We start from the raw sequence: 16,300 nt of genomic DNA on the forward strand, positions 1-16,300 counted from the left end.
ATGCTGCTTCTGAATGTCTGCTCTTAAACCCACCTGAGTGATGTAGCAGGGCAATTGTGGTTGCCTTGTCACAAGCCTGTCATATTGTTGGCGTGTATCAAAAGGTGAAAATGGCCTGGACGCTGGTGAACAAGATATACATGCAGCGCCTGTACATATATATATTGGGATGATATAAATTATGGTACTTCTTCTTCAGCTGACACACTCTTAGACATAATGTTTTCTCTAGGCCTTGAGCAAATGGTAGGACACCCCACAAGGGGGAGTTCGATACTTGATCTGCTATTTACAACGGAACTCTTTACCGAAGCGACTATCACAGTTGAAACCGGTATTTCTGACCATAGATTAATATCATTTGTTTGGGACAGGCATGGACGTTGTAAATCAGTGAAAACGCCAGTGGAAAGTGTTGTAAGAGATTTCAATCGAGCGGATGATGTTGCAGTAATTGATTATTTAGAAACACATCTCCCCACATCTGTTAGTGATGTTGATAGAGCCTGGCAACGCTTCCGTGGTATTGTGGACTTCTGTACAAAGAACTTTGTACCGCTTAGGAGAATACGCAGGCGTTCACATAACCCATGGATAAACCGTGAGATTATACAGATCAAGAGAAAGATAAAAAGGTTACGAAAAAAACACAAGACTAGTACGCAACATTTTTCCGATCTTAAAGAAAAATTATTAGAGAGTGTTAGTAAGGCTAGGCATCAATTTTTTAACGACACACTACCTGAATTCATCAGGACAGATCCTGATAAATTTTGGCGCTATCTTAAGCAAACTAAAGAAGGCGTTTCTGAAATACAAGTTGATGAGGTCACGATAACAGATCCGGCACTAATTGCTGATCATTTTAATAAATACTTTCAGAGCGTCTTTTCCGAACCACAGTATTATGAACTGCGAGACCCGATGCCCATAATCACGGATGATGTTCTGATAACTCGTGAAGGTGTTTTACAAATGTTACTTAAGGTTAATCCTAAGAAATCGTCAGGCCCTGACGGCATTGGTAATTCATTCCTACGACGCTATGCTGAACAAATCACTGACTTCCTTACTGCCCTTTTCAATGTATCACTCAAATATGGTCAGATACCAGCCGATTGGCGTAAAGCTCGTGTTGTGCCGATCTTTAAAAAGGGTAACCGCTATTCCTTGACAAACTACCGTCCTGTTTCTATCACTAGTAGCTGCTGTAAAATGTTAGAGCATGTTGTTGCAAATTACATTAACACATTTTTATCAGAAAATAATATTTTGTCGCCTAATCAACATGGTTTCCGAAAAAATATGTCTACGGTAACACAGCTTGTGTCTACAGTACATGAATTCGCACGGGTTCTAGATATATCTGGGCAGACTGATGTGTTCTTTTTAGATTTTAGCAAAGCGTTTGATAAGGTGCCTCATGGAAAACTTTTGTTTAAACTCGAAAATATTGGGCTACCTTCGGGTATCGTTAAATGGATTCATATGTACTTAAATAACAGAACTCAATTTGTTGAGGTCAGGGGTTGTTCTTCTTCTTCGCTAAATGTTTCTTCTGGTGTGCCACAAGGTAGTGTGTTAGGCCCCTTGTTATTCTTAATTTTTGTCAATGATTTAGTTGATGTTGTACATAAGGACATATCCGTCAGATTATTCGCGGATGATTGTGTTATTTTTAAAGAAATATGTTGTGTAAATGACCACATATTACTTCAACAGTCTCTTACAAGTATAGATGAGTGGTGTCAAAACTGGGGCATGGAACTTAATAGTGACAAAACAGTTCTCTTGAGAATAACAAGAAAACGAACTCCCAGCCTTTATACTTATTTTCTCCGCAATAACCCACTCAAAGACGTAGAAAAATACAAATATCTAGGAGTCACTTTGACAAAGTCACTTACGTGGTCAGACCACATTACAAGCATATGCACGGCTGCACTTAGGAAACTGTGGTTTCTTAAGAGGAAACTTAAATCCTCAACGAAGGAGACCAGATTATTGTCATATAACACCTGCATCCGATCAAAACTTGAATATGCCTCGGTTGTTTGGGACCCTCAATGTAAAAAAGATATTGCCTTGATTGAAAAAGTTCAACGGAAGGCTGTCAGATTTATATTTAGCAAATATAAAAGATATGATTCGCCAACACAACTTATGCAACTGAACGACATCCAAACACTGGAAACTCGCAGGAAAATTAATCGGTTAACGTTCCTACACAAAATTCTTTCCGGTAAAGTTACAACAAGTCTGCCCAACTGTGTGAAACCTCTATCTTCTAGAAAAACAAGACATAAGCATAAATATTCATTGGCGCCAGTTTTTGCCCGTACCACTGCTTTTAAAAATAGTTTTTTCCCTAGGACTATTGCTGACTGGAACTCTTTGCCAATAAGTGCTTTTCAGTCCGAAGATATTGAAAAACAGCTTGAAACTTTTTTTGTTTAGTTCTGAATGATGTATCCATATGGTGTGTATTCGCAGTGCCCGAGTAATGTAGTTAGTTGACTTCTGCTGCGCATGAGTGTTCTGATCACTGTTTATGTGCCGTAACACTGTTGTGCAAGTGCACTATAAGTTGTCTAATTAAGTGCTGTGACATTGTACTTTTTTTGTTGTTGTTGCCCCTCCTGCTTGGGCCTAAGTATAGGCCTGCAGAACCTGTAAATAAATAGTAAATAAATAAATAAAAATAAATAAATATCAGACGTCGATTTTGTCTCTTTTTCGTGCTCATGCTGACAGGGTGGCAAAGTTTTGGGACGACTGCTTCTACATGTATGACGCAGCTGCGTACCTGCAGCCCTTTATTACACAGCTTAGCTTCAGGAACCGTTTGGCACTTTAAAAGTGGAACTGAAACTCCATTTAAGCCTAACGTATGCATGATAGCGCTTCCTATAGCTAGGCATCACAATTATCATCATCATCTTCAGCCTGACTACGTCCACTGCATGAAAAAAGTCTCTCGTGATCCGCCAGTCAACTTGGTCCTGTGCTTGCTGCTGCCATTTTATACCCGCAAGCTTCCCAATCTCATCTGCCCACCAACTTTCTGTCTAACCCTAACCCGCTTGCTTTCTCAGAGAATCTACTGAGTTATTAATAACCAACGGTTATCTCGCCTGCGCGCTACATGCCCGGCCCATGTCCATTTCTTCTTCTTGATTTCAACTATAATATCCTAAAAGGGGGGGGGCACCAAATTTATGGCATGCGTGTTCTTTGCTCTAAGCGTTTCCCTCAGCTCCAGGAAGCATGGTACATACACACCAAGATTCGTGCTTTTTTGCTAAATAGTTTAGTATTGCTCTACTTATGTGGACCATTTTTTGGTTTCGGTTTCACGGTGCCGAATCGGACAGTGACGTCGACGCATAGTTGGCTTGTTCACGGGAGTACAGAAGGCTGTGATGCACATCGTGTTGAGTTTCATCTGCTCTCATACAGACGTGCCACCAAGCGCCTGCAAAACAAACGCGCTGACAGTCGCCATGGCCAGCTGCAGTAACATCGAGGCAGTGGCAAGGCAAAGGGCAGCAAGAAAGAAAAATCGTTTATATTTACAACGTATGTACAGAATGTGGACGAGGAATCTGCCCGACGCTCGATACGCCGGCCTTTTATAGGCGCCGAGATGCTGATGGAGGATGAGACATCACCGCTGTTGGACGCGCAGCGTCTCTGAACGACGCGTCAAGCAACGTTACTACTATAGTAACATTGGCATCAAGTGTCTTTTCGAAAGCACTCAAAGTCCTTGACGGACACACACAGTGTCTTTGCAAGGGACGCCAGCACACTCATAACAGCAGGAATGCTAGTTTTCTCCTTGTTCACGAAATGCGTTTCTGAGATGATGGAGGTCACTTACGTCACTACAAATCTTGTGTGACGTCACGGCAACTGTCGTTTCTTCTCCTATTCGGAAACGTCGGTGTTGCTGCGCAAGCGATTTGCCTAGATCGCGAGAGTGAGCATTCAGTAACACTTTTAGAAGTTAATTAAAATATATTCTACGCGTTTGTTGTGCCCAACTCTTCGTGAGGAGAGTCCTTGCATACAGATGAAATCCACAACAGGCTTGGGATAGCCTCAAAATTTGGTGTCACCACCACTTTAAGGCTATGTATATGGTTGACTGTATTCTGGGCATTTCTTTATTACCTGATTGATAGTATGAATGTCGTCGATTGTTGAGTAGCTTGTTCGAAATCCTGCTTTTTCCTTTGGTTGATTAAATTCTAACGTTGTTTTTATTCTGTTAGCAATTACCTTTGTAAACAGCTTGTATACGATGGAGAGCAAGCTGATCGGCCTGTAATTTATTTATTTATTTATTTATTTATTTATTTATTTATTTATTTATTTATTTATTTATTTATTTAGTGAATACTGCCGACTTCTATGCGAAGTCTTAGGCAGGAGTGGGTGACAGATACACTTGATTGGACATTTTCCAGGGCAAGAAAACAACATAAGCTTAAAACAGAAAAAATATGTCGGGGGGGATATAGAAAAAAACAGGGATTTACAAACATTGAAGTCAATGCAGCGCTTCAGAATGAGCAAATTTTGTTGATAAAAAAAGGCGAAAAAAACACATATCGACACAATCGACGAAGTGTGATACAATTGAGCTATCGCTGAACATAGGAAAGTAATACAACTCAGACACACACGGGAGAGATTAAATGCGGTGAAAATGAAATAAAAAGAAAGAAAGAAAAAAATTCAAAGGATAGCTGGCAGATTTGCTATCGCATTCATGAATGAAGCGACAGTTGTCAATGAAACAGCTTCATCGGGCAGGGCATTCCAACTACGTGCTGCTCGGGGAAAAAATAATCTTTGGAAAGCAGTGGTTCTGCATGAAAATTCCTGGACTTTCTGTGGTGTGACTGGGTTATACGTGATTTCGACGGTAGAATATATTTAGTTTTATCGATTCCAAGGTTACTGTGATAGATCTGATAAAACAGTTTCAGTCCTTCACGGGAGCGCCTGTGTTCTAAGGGTTCCAAGTCCGAACCTTCAAGGAGGGTCGAGGGGGATGTGTTTCTTCTGTAAGCGTTGTAAATAAACCTTATGGATTTTCCTTGTACACGTTCCAGTTTTTTAATGTTTGCCGATGTATGAGGTTCCCACACAGGAGACGCGTATTGCAGTATGGGTCTCACGTAAATTTTGTGCGACAACATTCTAATTTCTTTGGTAGATTTTCCAATGGTTCTGCGTAAGTACCCAAGTGCCTTCATTGCCTTTTTTTGTGTGTACTCTATGTGCTCGTTCCACTTTAGGTCAGAGGTAATTATAACCCCTAAGTATTTGTAGCTGTTAACTAGAGATATACAGTTATTGTTGATGCAATAGGTGAAAAGAAAGGGACTTTTTTTGCGGGTAACTCTCATAGCGACGGTCTTTTTTTGGGTTAATGCTCAACTGCCAAGTCGAACACCAAGAGTGTACCTTATCCAGGGATTTGTTTAGGGTGATCTGGTCGTTGGGGTCATTGATGACGAGGTACAGGATGCAGTCGTCTGCAAAAAGCCTTATTTTAACGGGTATGTCACAGACTATATCATTAAAAAATACTAAAAACAGAAGCGGGCCAAGGATGAAGCCTTGTGGTATACCGGATTGAACTGAAGTGGGGGTGGAGCTTGAGCCATCTACAGAGACACTTTTGGTATCCATGTTAGTAAAGAATCGTTTTTCAGGATTGGTTTTAATTTTATAAGCAACTTGTGATGGGAGACTCGGTCGAATGCTTTTTCGAAATCAAGGAATATAAAATGCCAATTTGATTATGGCTATCTAGAGCACTAGCGAGGTCGTGAACTGTCTCAAGTAGTTGTATGGTAGTCGATAGTCCTTTGCGAAAACCGTGTTGCCGGGGGTCAATTATGTTGTTTCTGTCAAGGAAGGCGGAGATGTGTTTAAATACTATGTGTTCAAGCAATTTCGCACATGTAAATAACAGAGAAATAGGCCTGTATGATGACACAAGTGACTTGTTTTCAGATTTAGGTATAGGAATGATTTTTGCGTATTTTTATTCACTCGGGACTTCGCCACTAGACAATGATTTGGAGAATATAAGTGTTAGATATTTGGAACACCATTCCGCATAACGAACAAGAAATTCATTGGGTATAGCATCAGTTCTGGGTGATTTTTTTGTATCAATGTTCAGTGCCAACGACAACACACCTTCTTCAGAAACGCTAGTGTTGTCTAAGGGATCTATGTCGTCTAATAATGAAAAAGGAGGGGCGATTCCGTTATCGTTTGTGAACACCGAACTGAAGTAGTCATTCAACGCCTCTGCGATTTCTGCACTGTCGACTACGTTTGTATCGTTTATGGAAAGGCAGATCGGAGTTTTATTTATTTTTTGGTGCGATATGACGCCAGAATTTCCCAGGCGATGAAAGAAGAAAGTTTGTTAAGGACACTTTTTGATCGTGGTTTTTGGCTTCTGAGATTACGTTTTTGCCCCGCCGCGGTGGTCTAGTGGCTAAGGTAGTCGGCTGCTGACCCGCAGGTCGCGGGTTCGATTCCCGGCTGCGGCGGCTGCATTTCCGATGGAGGCGGAAATGTTGTAGGCCCGTGTACTCAGATTTGGGTGCACGTTAAAGAACCCCAGGTGGTCAAAATTTCCGGAGACCTCCACTACGGCGTCTCTCATAATAATATGGTGGTTTTGGGACGTTAAACCCCACAAATCAATCAATCAAGATTACGTTTTTGAGTTGCACGCGCAGCGTTAGCATTTTATCTGTGCTGTTCTTTGAGGGGCGTCGTTTGTGCTGTTTTCTAGCTTTATTCAGCTTACGACCTAACCGGATAATATCTTTTGTTGTCCAGGGGTTAGAATTTCGCAGTACTTTATCTTTGCATGGAACGAAGTTTTGTATGCACTTGAACACTAACTCTTTAAAAAAGCGCCATAGGTTATTTACTGAATGTTCAGCAGATTCATAAAGAGAAGTAAACTCAGAAAAGCTGTTGCCCATAGCATCCAAAATGTCAACGTCACTGGCACGAGAAAAAACAAGCATCTTCCTTTTTTGGACCGTGTGTCTCGTCGCAAAATCTATTTTCATAATTAGGGACACCATTTTATGGTCAGATATGCCCTCAAGTACCTGAACCTGTGGGTTGCGACGCAGAATGCCGCTGTTAACAAGAAAGAGGTCCAAAACTGACGCTGTTTCGTTGAGTTCGAGTAGGCTCCTTCACTAGTTGCGTTAAATTGTGAAACAAAACAAGGTCAGCAAGTGGCTCCGAAGCTCTGCAAAGTGGATCCAGGAAATCTTGAGTCCAGTTTATCAGAGGCATATTGAAGTCGCCGGCCAGCAGCAAATTGCATGCGTGATTTCTATATTGACACAAAGATTCATTTATTTGATCAAAAAACGTGTTGTCAGCGTTCGGAGGGCGATAGAATCCTCCAATGATTAAATTAAATTCTTCGAGGAATATTTTTATAAATACACATTTCATTCCAGGAATATCCTGTAGTCTAAGGACGTTTAATGATTCCAAGAATAGGATAGCTACTCCACCGCCCCGGGAATCCCGGTCGTATCTATGGATTTTATAGTGGGGAAATGCAATTTCAGCGTCAGTGATGTCTTTGTGCAACCAGGTTTCAGTTATAGTTATTACATGAGGTTTATGTGATATTATATTGCTTTCTAAGTCATCCATTTTATTCAATATGCTGCGCGCATTAAGATTCAAGCACCTAAACGTTTTTAGCTGCCCATGAGGTCATTTATACCGTCGTGTTCTATCACCATCTTTACCAACCCGCACCCTTAGCTTCTTAGTATCATCCCACGTGTACATATTGCCATTGATCTTGATCTTGTCGTAAAAAAGCTGCACTTTGCTTCCAGATGCTCTTTCATCAGCGGAACTTTGCCATAATTGCTTTCTAACATGCCTTGTTGAAGCAGAAAAGTCTTCCGAGATAGTAATATTTCGTTTGCCTTTTAGCTTTTAACAATTTTTTAGCACGTTCAGCTTATCACGGTGGTCCAAGAACCTCATGATTACTGGGCGCGGTTTATCTATTTGTTTACGCCCCATTCTGTGCAGCCGTTCAAGAGAGGAAACCTGTACACCCATTGTTTCCTTAAATATTTCTTCAACAATTTTTTCCGTAAGTGACTCGGGCGTCTCATTTTCATTCTCAGTAATACCGAATACTATGAGATTATTTCGCCTACTTCGGTCTTCAAGATCAACAAGTTTCATTTCTAATGTCTGAATGCTATCCTCTATCTTGTCAATTCTTGCTCCAAATTCTAAGCTCTTTGCCACGGATTCCTCTACATTCTTCAGTTTTATTTCTATGCCGTCTAGTCTTTTCATCATACTTTTCTGACCCACAAGAATTTCTGTGAGTAGTTCCCGGTCACTAGGACCAGGATTTCGCTCCACATCGCCAGATAGTAATAGCAGCGACAGTACAAATTTTTTTGCATATGATATAAAAGCACTCAGGTAGTGTGGGCACGTCAGCTGGACAAAGAACGGATCGCTAGTTTTCACCGTAGAATACTTTGAACTAACCTGCGTGAAAAACAGGATCGGGTTCATAGCGTACGCCGGGAGCCAGCTGACGCGCCCACTGACAGGTAGCCGGTAGGATTATCTTCTTATAGCTGTCGATAGTGGCGCCAAAGTTGAATGTGGTGGTACGGTGAAGTCCAAGATTTGTGATCGTTCGTATTCGTAGTTTTCAGTGTTGGAGCTGGTATCGGTTGCGGAGCATGTTGTTTCCTCGTGCGCGCCGGCCGTCCGTGGAGCGATAAGTAGCAGAGCCTGCGTGAAAACAGGATCGGGTTCATAGCGTCCGCCGGGAGCCAGCTGACTCGCCCAATTATTCAAGTCCTTGTCATCTTCTTTCTGGTGTTAGCATTCTCCCAAGATTCTGATACCCGTCCCGTCAGGAGACACTTCGTAAACATGGTGGCTAGTTTTTCCAACACAAACTGTCCTCCGTCTTTCAGAAGATGTGGTGTTACTCAATCGTAACCAGCAGCTTTGCCTCTTTGCATTTCCTTTAAAGCTTTTCTTACTTCTTCTGTCATTATTGGTTGGATGTAATATGGGTTATTGCTAGTTCTTACATTATGGACGGGGTTGTCCCGACTACTGTACAGTTCTTTGTAAAACTACTCTGCTATTTAAACGATTCTATCCGTATTGGTAGTTACTTTGCTTCCCTTGTACTTTAGTACATACATCTGGTTTTTGCCTATCCCAAGTTTCTTCATCACCGCTTTGACGCTTCCTGCATTCTTTATAGCGTGTTCAATTGTCTCCATGTTATACCTTCTTACATCGGATATCTTACATCATTAATAAATTTAGAAATCTCTGCCAGTTCTATTTTGTCTGTTGTGTTTGAGGCTTTTATGCTTTGACGTTTCTTGATGAGATTTTTCGTCTCTTGGGACAGCTTGGCGGTGTCCTGTCTAACTACCGTACCTCCAACGTCTACTGCACAACCCGTAATGATACTCGTCAGATTATCATTCATTGCGTCAACGCTAAGGCTGGTTTCCTCGATAAAAGCCGAGTATCTGTTTTGGAGCGAGACAACGAATTACTGTATTTTCCCTCTCAGTGCTAGCTCATTGGTTGGCTTCTTGCGTACCAGTTTTTGTCGTTCCTTCTTCAAGTATAGGTGAATTTGAGACCTTGTCATTCTATGGTCACGGCATCGTACCTTGCCAAGCACTTCCACATTCTGCACGATGCCTATGTGTGCACTCAGTATAACTCTTATTTACTTCGTACTTTCACCATTAGGGCTCCTCCATGTCCACTTACGGTTTACTCGTTTTCAATGGAAGGTTTTCAATATCCGTAAACTATTGCGTTCTGCGAATTCTACTAATAGCTCCCCTTTGTCATTGCTAGTACCGACGTTTCTCCTTATTGCCCTTATTGCCTGGTCTTCATTCGGCTTCTTCCCTACCTTAGCATTGAAGGCACCCATCAGTATAGTATACTGTGTTTTTACCTTACCCAATGCCTATTCCACGTCCTCATAGAAGCTTTCACGCGTCATCATGGCTGGATATAGACGCGTAAGCCTGTACCACCGCCATCTTTATCTCTTATTGAGTTAAGTTACAATACCTACCACCCATTAATTAATTATATAGTATTCCTCTATGTTACCAGCTATATTTCTACGGATAAGGAGCCCCATGCCGAGTTTTCTTCTGTCAGCCAAGCCACGATAGCAAAAGACGTGCCCATTCTGTAGCACAGTATAGGCCTCATCTGTCCTCCTAGCCTATGAGCCCTATTACACCCTATTTAACACCGTCTAGCTCCTTGAATACTACAGCTAGACCTGCTCCACTAGATAAGGTTCTAGCGTTAAACGTTTGCAAGTGCAGGTTCTAATGGCGGCCTGTCCAGAGATTTCCAGAAACTTCTGCGGCGCTGCAGAACTGACCACCACCGTGGTCATTTGCTTCGCAGCCGCTGGGGACTGAGGGCCATGTGTTAATTGACGCATGCATGTGGGATTTAGTGGCCAGATACTGCACCAGGGTGGCCAATCCTTCACTGGTGAGGGAGTGCGTTACCGGCGGTGGTTACCGGTGAGGCCGCAGCCCAAGCCTCTTGATGCAATTCCATCAACACGTGGATTTCCTTTTTCAAAGGCCGGTTGTGAACTGCGCGGCACCATAATTCGAACCACGGACCTCTTGCACACGATGCTGATGCTCTAGCCACTACGCCATCGCTGCGCCATCACACTCTATCAAAAAAACTTTATAATATTGGGGTACTGTTTTTTTTCCGAACAGCAACTTTCAATGCTTTTGTAGGTGCATTTCGTCACTTGATGTTTTTACTCTCGCTGTCAGCGTAGTCAGAAATAATTTTACTTACTGGTCTTTCGTAATGGTAATCATAAATGTGCACAGGGCTGTATTGGTATAACTTTGCTGACGTTGGTTTTCCTATTATCGAGAAAACTACACACATATTACTACATGAAAATTGTACTAATGAAACGAAGCTTCCTTGATATAGGCTAGGTAGCACACAGCGCGTAGGGGTCATTTCTCCCTCACAATAAAACATGTGGGAACAATAAACCCCCAATAACACCTTCCGTCTCCTCTCTCCTGTCTTTGGACCACTCCTGCTCTGGCTGATGTGAGAGACTTGAACTAGCCAAAGGCAAATAAATCAACTCATGGCCATCGTGTCATCGTAATTGCCGCTTCCTCGGTTTTGCATCATATACAACATTATGATACGCTCTTCACACAAACGCTTTGAGTAATCTGGTGATTTTCTTGAGAACTCCTAATTTGGCGGGTCAGCTAGAAATAGCGTTATATTACAGCTACTTTCTCTGATATCGTCACTTTTATCTTTTTTGCAATGTTTTATTATTACTACTGTTTATCTTGCGCGTTGACCGAAATCTGGACCCTGAAGGAACTGTACTAATCAAACATGAGTGCCCTGATGTCTTAAGAACAGTCTATGTAATTGGGGCCACATGTACTGGCCGACGACTCTAAAACGTACAGAATCGAGGCTTTAGCTATACGGAAAGTGATATGTCGGTTCATCGCCCTGTCACACGCAAAAGCGCCCTTTATTTAGTGAAGTGGATTCTATCCTCGAGCAGCGCACAGTTTCTATCACTCTCCTATATGCAATATATACTTTGAACTTTCTTCGCTTCGAGTGTATGCTCTGATTTGAGTGGTAGTTAGGTCAGCGTGGAATTTTGAACGAAATTCTCGTTCCTGAAAGAATTTCCGCGCGGCCACATCATCTTGAGCACCTCGGTTCTACCGAGACGAGAACTCGAAGGGAAGTTTAAGCTGCAATGGCCTTGTTTTCACACCATGTTTGTTCAGTGAATAAAAAAAATTGAAGGACCCTTAAGCTTCACCTTTAAGAGTTGAAAGCGGTAGCGAAATCCAGCCCATAGTGCACCCTTCAACCAAAAAAATACATACTTATTCGTATGTTTTGTTACATACATACGCACGCACACAAACACGCACACAGTAGATTGGACCAGCGCACGCTATCATCGATGAATGGGCTCGTTTTCGTCGTGACACCTGTCGAACAAAATGCGTTAAAGGGGCCCTGAAACATTTTTTCATGTAACCATGGAATGCATTCACTAGAAGAGCTTACTGTCTCACGAAGTCAACGCCGCAAAAATTTTAAGAATTCGTCCAGTCCGAGTGGAGTTACAAAGGTTTGTCGCATGCTGCGATTGTATTATCTCTTCTCTCGGAAGCTAAGCAGGAAGGGGTGGCATGGCAAAGAAACTACCGCGCCTCGTCACCTTGAGCACTTCTTAGCGGCGAAGCTCTTTATAACGACATTTGTTAGTCCTTCGTAGCTGTTGTAGTGCGTAACAAGTATAACATTTTGACCTCCAAGGTGGTGCTGGTGAGAGATTTCTTCTGTGCGTTGTTGAACAATGAAAAATAGTGCTCAATGTGCATGCCAATGGCTGCTAAGGGGGAATGACACAGAAGAACTCGGCTTTTAGTTAACGCACATGCTGAAATTTTTTATTGTTCAACAATGCACGGAAGACAAAAAAAATGGCAGCATATCCACGGAGTGAATGATGGAAAGTGGGGCGAAGCATTCGTCCGTCCATGCGTCCGTCTGTCTGACCGTCCATGCGTCTGTTCGTGCGCCCGTCCCTGCATTCGTTCATGCATCCACCCCTGCGTCCGTTCATGCGTCCATCCATGCATCTGTCTGTGTGTCCGTTCGTCCATCTATTCAACAATCCAAGTCCCACCATCTCGCATCTTTTTATCATATATTCCCCATATAGAAGCACCGCCATTCAGTGGACATTCCAAGGACTAAACGAGAAATGGCACACGCACACTTTCTTACGGCTTGCGCTTCGTTTCTACTTCCCACCTTCAACAACCTCGAGTTCATGGTATATACTAGTTCACTGTATTCATGGCACTGCGGCCCAATGCTCGCTGAACCTTTCTAAAACCAAGGAGGTTATGCCCAGCGAGTATAACGTAGCAACCTTTTCCTGTCAGATAGTGCTCAATGCACATGCCAGTGGCTGCTAATGTGAAATGAGAGACAGGAGGATTCAGCTTTTAATTTCTTACGGCTTGCGCTTCGTATCTGGTTCCCCCCTTTAACCACCTCGAATTCATTCATGGTATATACTAGTTCATTGTATTCATGGCCCTGCGGCTCAACGCTCGCTAAACCTTTCTAAAACTAAGGAGGTTACACCCAGCGAGTATAATGTAGCAACCCTTTCTTGTCCGATAGTGCTCATTGTACATGCCAATGGCTGCTAATGGGAATCGCAGCGTGCGCGTTGACTAAAAGCCGAATGCTCCTGTCTCTCATTCCCCATTAGCAGCCATTGGCATGTACATTGAGCAATATTTTTTATTGTTAAACAACGCACAGAAGAAATCTCTCACCGGCACCACCTTGGAGGTCAAATGTTGTACCTATTTCGGGTATGTGCCACTGGTGGTTACGTACTACGAGGGACGCACAAGCCACGCCATACGCGTCTTAGCGTCTCACGTCGTTGTTAGCGTCTCACGGCGTCTCTGGGCTGGCGGACGCCCGTCATGGCAAGCCAGCCCCCGAAGAAGGCGCTAGCCTTCGACGTAGTCGTCCCCGAGGGGACTAGTCCCGAAGACGTCGTTGACGCGACGTCTTCAATAGTAGGAATAGAAGAAGTGTACTGCGTTCAGCACTTTGGAGGCCGGAACTACCAAGTTACCGTCAACAGTGAGGCCGCACTGGCCCAAATCGTAGACGCGTCGCACCTTATCATCCGAGGAGAGCGCGTCGCCATCGTACCCCTGTGACCCCAAGTGACCCAAGTGACCGTCCTGTTCCTGCCGTGCCGCGTACCCAGCGAAGTCCTCGCACAAGCACTCTCTCCCTACGGGAAGGTGCTGCACATCACCAGAGGACTCATGGGATCGCGCCCAACCGTGACCACTGGGACGCGATACGTCCGCATGGAAATGAAGGCTTCGTCACCGGTGCCCAACTACCTCAAGGTCGCGGGCCATCGAGTGACCTGTGACTATAAAGGCATCCAGCGAGTGTGTCGTCGATGTGGAGACAGTGGGCACTTCCGCATGAACTGCACAGCTCCGTTTTGTGGAAGGTGCGGCGTTTATGGCCACGACGGGAAAGGCTGCTCGCTGCCGTGTCGCCGTTGTGGGGACCCGCATGCCACCGTGGCCTGCACCATCAGGCCATCATATTCCGAGGCGGCATCCAAGGATTTCCCTCCACTTCAACCAGGAACGCCATCTAAGAACAAGTGCGACGATTCGTCGGCGCGAGCCGTGGTGGCCGACCACGACCAGGGTGTGCCAATCGCGGCGCTGCACCAGACGTCCACTGCGTTCCCAACAATTCCGGGCCTGGTAATCCCTCCAGGTACTGAAAACTTAAGTTCCCCGCGTCCCGTGGCCATTTCTGAGGAATCGCAGGCCAAGCCCTCGTCAGACGAAGCGCCTCGTGAGGACGGCGTCTCGGATGGGAATATTGCATCTGAGGCTCCTCGCGTTGCTGCTCTGTCGACAACAAGTTCAGGTGTCATCGAGGAGTCTACATCTCATGACGACGACGCCTGCATCTACGAGGACTCCAACAGCACCGCGAGTGAGGCGCCCCTACAAATTGACGAAGACACCAGCCCCAGTGACATAAGCCAGGACAGTGGAGACGTCTTTGTACCATCCTCGCTCAAACACCCGGACACCAAACGCCCCCGGATCACTACTCGTGACTTAGAAGCCCCCACCAGAGACAGAAGTCCCCTGCGGACTTCGACGCGATCCCGGAAGCCCCGAGCCTCCGGTGGATCGCCTGGCCGGAAAAAATGACTCAGCCACTTGCGGGGCATTGGCTCCCGCACCTGATAAAGGTACCCCTGCATTTGCGTGATCTGATAGTATGTTTTCATTTTCCCCATGGCTCTTACTCTAAAAGTTATTACTTTTAACGTTCAAGGTTTCCGAAATCCACAAAAACAGGCTGAGGTATTGGCTTTTGCACGTTCAGTGCACTGTGATTTGCTGTTCGTGCAAGAAACAAATTTTTTCAAGCTTTCTGATGTACTCGCTTTCAAGCGCGCGTTCAATTTTGATTGTTTCTTTTCGTACGCCAGCACGCATTCGACTGGCGTCGGAGTCGTTATTTTTAACCGAGGTATTTTACGTGACCATCATGTTTCCTTCGATGCCTTCGGACGCGTGCTGGCGTTCGACTGCACCTTTTTTTTTGTTAAGAATAAGATTTGTTGTCGTGTATGCCCCAGCGGCACGCGAGAACTCAAACGCGTTCTTCCAATCTATCGATGCGTTCCTTTTAAATTCTTGACATGTGGTACTTTTAGGGGATTTCAATTGTGTCTTAGACTCACACGCAGATGTTCGAGGTCCGGGTCGCGGCCGGTCAAACTGGAATGCCAGAGAACTCGAACGTCTAGTGCAGCAATTGGCATTGAGTGACATTCATCAAATTGTGCATGGCAGTAATTATGCCTATACTTGGCGTCGAGCAGCGTCGAGCAGCCGAATTGATCGCGTGTATGCATCCCCCAGTCTCATTACCTACGTTCACGACACCGGGGTAATGTCATTGCCACCGACACCGGTGTACATTAGCGACCATCGGCCGGTTATGTTATCTCTCCGCCTGCCAGCGGGGACGCCAACGGTTCACAGACCATGGCGTCTCGATTGCCGCGTCCTCCAGGACTCTCAGGCTACGGAGAAATTATCCCGAGCGTTACGCGCATCGCTTATTGGGGCCGATGTAGCTGATTGGGATCGCCTCAAAGAACAGTGGCGGCATCATTGCAGTGCGTCGGGCAGAGGACTTTGCACCCGTATATCGAAAGATGCGTCATTGTTAATCCAGAAGATACGCATTGCCAATCGAGATCCCAGTCCTTCCACTGTAATGCGGGCATGGCAAGAGGAGCTCATTGAACGGTACCAGCGTATTATGCGCGCTTCTTCACTATCGGCCGCAGCTTGGCGCTGTAGACGTGCACCCTGTGCGCACCCTGAGGTGCTAAGGTATGCACGCAGAGCTCTGCTTCGTCCATCAGGCTCGCCTGCCCACTCGCTGAACTCTATCACCCCAGCTTCTGCGGGTACGCGCGACTTTCAGGAATTCACCCAACACTTTGAGTCAATAGCTAAATCTGGTACTAATGTCTGTTACCCAGGATCCG

This window comes from Rhipicephalus microplus, chromosome 6 (genome assembly GCF_043290135.1).
Source record: "Rhipicephalus microplus isolate Deutch F79 chromosome 6, USDA_Rmic, whole genome shotgun sequence".
Classification (NCBI taxonomy): domain Eukaryota; kingdom Metazoa; phylum Arthropoda; class Arachnida; order Ixodida; family Ixodidae; genus Rhipicephalus; species Rhipicephalus microplus.